The sequence below is a fragment of the Triticum aestivum genome, chromosome 4D (assembly GCF_018294505.1).
Source record: "Triticum aestivum cultivar Chinese Spring chromosome 4D, IWGSC CS RefSeq v2.1, whole genome shotgun sequence".
Taxonomy (NCBI): Eukaryota; Viridiplantae; Streptophyta; class Magnoliopsida; order Poales; family Poaceae; genus Triticum; species Triticum aestivum.
In genome coordinates this window covers 271,647,595-271,654,729 of record NC_057805.1, presented here as the reverse complement: position 1 = coordinate 271,654,729, position 7,135 = coordinate 271,647,595, and positions in this window count along the sequence as shown.

The following is a 7,135-nucleotide window of genomic DNA, read 5'->3' as shown; positions in this document are numbered from 1 at the left end:
CGGCACCGCTGTCAATGAGGGTCTTGGTGACGGCCACGTTGCAGATGGTGGGCGTGCAGAGCATTGGGAGCATGCCGGCGGTGGAGCCGGGGTGGTCTTCTGAGGCAAAGGTGAGGTCGGCCTCCGGGGCAGCCCAACCTGGCGGAGCCCCCGGGCGCTTGGAGGCGGCCCCGATCTGACGGAGGAACGGTTTGACGTGGCGATCTGAAGGCGGTGCTTGAGAGCCGCCCAGCAGGGCCGCGACCGCATGGTGCGCTAGCACCGCGTAGCGATCGATGAAGAGGTCACGGAGTTCCCCCCAGGAAGCCACTGTGGATCCCGGGAGGTTGAGCCGCCAGGCGCGCGGCTCGCCGGCAAGGGCCATGGGGAACCAGTTGGCCATGATCTTGTCGTTGCCTCCGGCTTCGAGGACAGCCTCCTCGTACGCCAGCAGGAACGGCGTCGGGTCTGCCGCACCGTCGTAACGCGGCGGCATCTCTGGCTTGAACTTGTTCGGCCACCGCACTCGGTGCAGGGCGGGGGCCAGAGCTCGGTACCCAGATGCCCCGCTGTCGACGCAGGTCACGGAGGTGGATGGTGGGGCACCCGCCATGGGAGCGAAGTGCGGTGGCACGGGGCGCAGGTTGGTGGAGAGGAGCTCCGGCGCACCCCTACCTTGCGCGCCAAATGTCGGATGTGGGGTTCCGGCAAACCCTTAAGGTTCGAACACTGGGGTGCGCGCGAAGTCTTTCCCTCCTACCGGTCTACGCCCTAGCTCACTAAGATCTCGCGGACGAACTCGATGAACTCACAACACAGATGGACACGAGGTTTATACTTGTTCGGGCCACCGTTGTGGTGTAATACCCTACTCTAGTGTGGTGGTGGTGGATTGCCTCTTGGGCTGATGATGAGGCAATACAAGGGAAGAACAGCCTCCTAAGGTTCAGGTGTTCTTGTGAGTAGGCTCTCGATCGGGTTGGATCGAGCTCAGATCAGATGCCTCTACTATGATGGCTAGCTCTACTTATATAGGCCCTGGTCCTCTTCCCAAATATCGAGCGGGAAGGGAGCCAACAATGGCGGGAAAATTTGAAGGGGGAGAGCTAGTACAAGCTATCCTGACAAAAACGGTCTCCGCCTGCGAAAAGCTCTGGTGGTGACGCTGCCTTGGGCTCCACGATGACCTCCGTCTTGCCATCCTCCTGGTCTTGGTCTCGTTGCACTAATATAGCAACCTTCGCCTGATGCCTCGGTACTCTTCGCCTGCGCTGGCCTCCTTAGCACTAAAGAGTAAATAAGGACGCTGCGCACGCTGGCGCCCGGCTGGTGCCCGCCTGGTGTCGTTCGTCATGGCTCACGTCACGAGAGCCTCGTGAGGTTTGCCCCGCCTTGATATCTCTGCTCCTCGTGAGCCTGCCTGGCTAGGCCACTCCAGAGGAGGTCTTGCGTCGTCCGCCTCGCGAGGCTTGGACCCTCACGAGGGTCTTGGATGCCTTGTTGATGAAGATGGGCCGTACGACCTGCTGGCTTAGCCACGCCATGGGCCACAGGCAGGGAATTCTGGGGACCCCCGTTCCCAGAACGCCGACATGATCTTTCTTGTTGTCTGACTCAGCATACCTGGTAAGGACATCCATGCGATTGCCTATGTCCTGAACCTTTCGCTTGAGCCGCCCAAGCTTCTGGACGAGGGGCTGAAAGTAACAATTCTTTTCCAAAATCAAGACAGCCTGAGCAGTTGTTATGCTATCAGAGGAGTGAATGATCTCTACGACCCGGTGTGACCAGTGATGGGCGGACTCATCTTCACGCTGGATGCAATGCTGTAAATCGATAATCGTCTTAGGGCACTTGCATGTTCGTTGGAAGTTTCTGATGAAGCGGTCCTTCAATTCTGCCCAAGTGTTGATGGAGTTGGGGGGACATGTTTTTCAACCACGTGCGATCCGGCCCTTCAAACATCATGGTCAGATATTTGGCACAAACTGCATCCATGACATCCAGCATGTTCATACCTATCTCATAGCTTTCAATCCAAGTTGTCGGCTCAAGGTCCGCTGTGTAATTGGGATCCTTGCGAGGGCCTTTGAAATATTTGGGCATACGCTCGTTGCGGAGAGCTAGCGCTAAACACGGTATCCTAATGGTCCTGGTGTTCGGACTTGTATCATATGGAACTGGCTGAGCGGCGGTGGCTGGAACCTGACCTGCCCCTGTGTTTACTGCTTCTGCCCCCCGAGCCATGTCGACATCTGTCTGTGCCTCCAAGGTTACACGCCTCGGCGGGTCATGCTGCGGCTCTCGCTGCCAACACGCGCTACTGGAAACTGTTGGTGACTTGGCATGCAGGCTTCTATTGTGACTTGGGTGTAGGGTAGAGTGAAGTCACCGCTGACTGTAGGAGTAGTTTGCCTGCTGGGCAGCTGTCGGATGTGGCATTCTGGCAAACCCTTAAGGTTCGAAATCTGGGGTGCACGCGAAGTCTTTCCCTCCTACCGATCCACGCCGTAGCTCACTAAGATCTCGCGGACGAACTCGACGAACTCGCAACACAGAAAGACACGAGATTTATACCGGTTCGGGCCACCGTTGTGGTGTAATACCCTACTCTAGTGTGGTGGTGGTGGATTGCCTCTTGGGTTGATGATGAACGGTACAAGGGGAAGAACAACCTCCTGAGGTTGAGGTGTTCTTGTGGCTAGGGTAGGCTCTCAATTAGATCAGATCAAGATGAGATGCCCCTACTGTGGTGGCTAGTTCTACTTATATAGGCCCTGGTCCTCTCCCCAAATATTGAGCGGGAAGGTAGCCAACAACGGCGGGCGAATTTGAAGGGGGCAGCTAGTACAAGCTATCCTAACAAAAGTGGTCTTCGCCTGCGAAAGGCTCTGGTGGTGACACCATCTTGGGCTCCACGATGAGCTCCATCCTGCCGTCCTTCTGGTCTTGGTCTCGTTGCACCGATATGGCAACCTTTGCCTGATGCCTCGGTACTCCTCGCCTGCGCTTGCCTCCTTAGCACCAAAGAGGAATCAAGGACGCTGCGCGCGCTAGCGCCCGCCTGGTCTCGATCGTCATGGCTCACGTCACGAAAGCTTCGTGAGGTTTGCCCCGCCTTGATATCTCCGCTCCTCATGAGCCTGCCTGGCTAGGCCTCTCCTGAGGAGGCCTTGCATCGTCCGCCTCACGAGGCTTGGCCCCTCGAGAGGGTCTTGGATGGCTTGTTGATGAAGATGGGTCATACGGCCCGCTGACTTAGCTGCGCCGTGGGCCGCAGGCACGCAAGTCTGGGGACCCCCGTTCCTAGAACGCCGACAGTAGCCCCCGGGCCCAAGGTGCGCTCGGGCTTGGCTTCGCGGCGAAGCCAAGGGTCAAGTACGGAGCGCCGTGGGCCCCAAAAGCCTGCGACCTCGGTTGACGCGTGGCGGTTGATTGGACGTGGGTGTCTCCGCTTGCCCATGCTGCCTCGGCAACTGCTCGATTGGACAAAAGGCTGGCGCGGACAGCTCTTGCCTTCATTGTTCCTTTCTCGCTCCTCGCCACCGCTACCTCAGATCTGCTCCAATCTCGCTCCGCATCTGCGACCCATGGCACCGCGCAAGGTCAGGACTTCCTCAGCGCCAACTTGGTATGAACCGGCTCTTGAAGCCCCCACCGTCACAGAGAAGAGCCTCGCCTCCGTGCGCCTGCTGACGGCGGGGGAGAGCAACGAGTGGGGGAAGACAGAGCTCCGGCTCACCTCCGATGTGCCGGAGCCTGAGGGAAGCACCTTCTTCCCCTTCTTCTCGAGCAGCGTCGCCGTCGGGTTGGTCCCTCCTTTCTCCGACTTCTTCTATGAGGTTCTTGATCACTACGGGCTGCTGGCGTTGCACCTCCATCCCAACTCTATCCTCCTCTTGTCCATCTTTGCCAACTACTGCGAGGCGTACCTGGGTGTTTTGCCATCCGTGGCGCTTCTGCGCCACTTCTTGTTCCTTCGTGTCACCGATGGGCCACTCTCCAGATGCGCCAACTTCATCGCGTCTGGCAAGGCCAACTCGATAGCATCGGGAAGAGGGCCGACAATATCCAATCCAAATGGGTCATGATGGACGCCAAGCGCGCCCAACCGCGCCTGGTGTTACCAACGGAGGCGCCCCAGCTCAACAAGGGGTGGCCCAAGGCGGAGCGTGCCGATGAGCAGGCGTTGTCTGTGTTGGGGCAGATGACGGCTGACTTGAAGCCGGGCAACACGAAGGCAACCAAGGTGACGGGGGCAATGCTCCTGAGGGAGTTCTTGATGCTGCGAGTTGCCCCTCTCCAGGCGCGCTCGCGCCCCTTGTGGGAGCTTGAAGAAGAGGGAAACAAGACCCGTCTGAGGCTTGGGGCCCTTCCTGGCGACGAATTGGATGCTGTCCTGCGCCTCATAGTTGGGGACAACCAGGAGTACCCGCCTAGTGCCTTCGTTCCTTTGTTCCTCCGCAAGGACTGGGAGGAACTTGTCGCCTCCAGGCCAACCTTTGACGCGCGTGGCCTGGTGCTGCTGGCACTCGCAGGAGCTCCAGCAGCACCGAAGCCGGTGGAGGTGTCCTCCGACGAGACCCGTGGAGGGGAGGAGGAGGAGGTGGACTCGGAGAAGACTCTCGAAGAGGTGGCGCAGACTTCTCCTCTGAGCAAGGCCGAGATCCTCCGCGCCCTACCCGACGACGCCGAGGCCGACGCCCGCCAAGAGGGGAGGGAGCAGCCCCTCATCCCGACAAGGGGCAGGTGGTCGTTGTTTCCTCGAGATACCGCCCCTGTCTCGACGCCTCCTGAGGCCGACTCCGGCCCTTCTACCGCCGGGGCCCGCGTGCCCACTCCTCAGGTCCCGACGCTGTCAGGCTTCAAGCTTCCCAAGCGGAAATATGTTGTAGTGGATCGGTAAGTGCCTTAAGCTTCGCCTTGTCCCTGCTTGTACTTGTTATTTCCTGATGTTCGCCCTTGGTCGATCAGGCCGACTCCTTCAGCGAAGAAGAGCAAGGAGGATACGGTGGCCGTGCCATCCTCCGCAGAGAAAGGAGGCAGCAGCGCCCGCACCTCCCCAACCCGGTCGTCCTCGCGAGGCCAAGAGGAACATCGCCGTGTGGAATCAGCCCCCATGGCCCCGCTGGCTCCGAAAGTGCCGGCGTCTGGCGCGGTTGATGAGGTCCCAGCTGCTCCGGAACCCGCAATCTCCCGGGCCCTGGCGACAACGTCGCCTCCTCCTACTGCCGCACCTTCACTCCCAGGTTCTTCTACTTCTGCTGCTGTCCTGGAGCGTGCTCTTTTGGAGATGACCCAGTTGTTGGGAGATCACCTGAGCGCGGAGCCGCGCGTGGTGGTCGGGCGCCTGGAGCTGGCCTCTGGCTGGCTTCACTCCGACTTGGCGGTACGCGCGACGCTAAGTCAGGCCACGGTGTCCTCCGATAAGGAGAAGCAGAGCACTGCCACTGCTGCAACCGATCGTGAGGCGGCACTGAAGGACGCCAAGGCCGCCCGCGACCGCTGCCGAGAGCTGGAGGACGAGCTGAAGAGCCTGCGCGACAAGCACGCCAAAGAAGCATGCTGCCGCCAAGCAAAGGAGGAGGAGATGAAGGCATGGGAGGATGCCGTCAAGAACCATGATGCTGAGCTGGCGGAGTTGGGGAAGACGCAGGCCGCCGAGCGTAACCGGTTGGAAGAGCTGGAGCAGAAGGTGGAGGCGAGGGAGGCCGATCTTGATGCCAAGGCACGAGTCCTAGCCGAAGACTGCGTGGCCTTTGCCGATCTCGAGAAGAGATCTCGCAAGGCACTGAAGACGCTCTATGAGCACGGCCTGGAGAAGTCGCTGGCCACCGATGAGGACGGCCCTGCCCGGCTGCTTCCTCTCTTGGTGAAGGCGCTCGAGGAAGTCGTTGATGGTGTCGGTCCCATGGCGGAGGCAGAAGCCCGCGTCCTGTCTTCGGCTGCATTGACTCGCGTCTTCAGCCATCTGCACCTCCGCGACCCCAACGCTTGCCTTGATGAGCTGCTGGAGCCCGTGGCCAATGATCTTAGCGTAGCCGCCGCCGCCGCAGCTGTACAAGGTCAAGTGGAGGCCTTGCTGAAGAAGTTCCGCGGCTTTGTCTCCGCTCCTTTGTCCGGCGATGCCGCCGATCCTGCGGCTGGTGATGAAGGTGAAGACGACGTCACCCATGGAGGAGCACCTTCCGCAGGCGATGGCAGTGTCCAGGGGTGACCTGCGGTTATTCTCCCGTTTCGTTCCTGCAACATGTATCAGGCCTCGTGGAGGTGTTTAGACTTTTCATTTGGTATTGTGAGGACAATGTGCTTGTAATATTTGCTTCGAGATTTTGCGCTTTCCTTCCTATATGCTTTGTGTTCTACGTCGGCTGAGCCCGGCCCCGTTCATACCTTAACCGCCATTCGGCCGACCGGAGACCAGGACGGACCAAGGAATGAGGGGCTACGTGACCAGTTAGGCTCCTGAGTCGCGATGCTCAGGAGTCCCCCTTGACGCGCGAACATCATATACGGAGAGTTCGCGAGGATAGGTTGATGTTCTACGTCGGCAGAGCCCGGCCCAGCGCATACCTCAACCGCCATTGGGCCGACCGGAGACCAGGACGGACCAAGGAGTGAGGGGCTACGTTACCAGTTAGGCGCCTGAGTCGTGATGCTCAGGAGTCTCCCTTGACGCGCAAACAATCTCCATACCTTCCCTCGCCGAGGCCTCGGGAGGGGCGTGTGACGACCAGGTCCGAGAGGCCTGTTTGGGCGGCGTGCGCTTGGGCGTGACCCGAGAGCAGCCGCCATGCCCGGGAGGCCTGGTTGGGTGGCGAGCGCTTGGGCGTGACCCGAGCGCAGCCCCCGTGCCCAGCCCCCTCGCGCGGCTCTCCCGAGGGCAGGCGTTGCGGTGAGGCGGGACGCTGAGCTCTGGGCTCCCTGAGGTTGGTACGACCGTGAAGCCGCCCTTAGTTGTTTATCACCAGCGAGGAGCATAGTGCTTCCACTTGTGCACGGGCATAGCCGCTCCTCGGCAGTGTCGACGGCCAGCGCGGAGCATGGTGCTTCCACTTGTGCGTGGGAGGGGGGCCTCCCTCCGGGAGGAGCCCCCAGGGCGTGTACAGCCCCGCCCTGACATGTGGCTTGCACGGCAGGGCTGCGAGGTGTATCT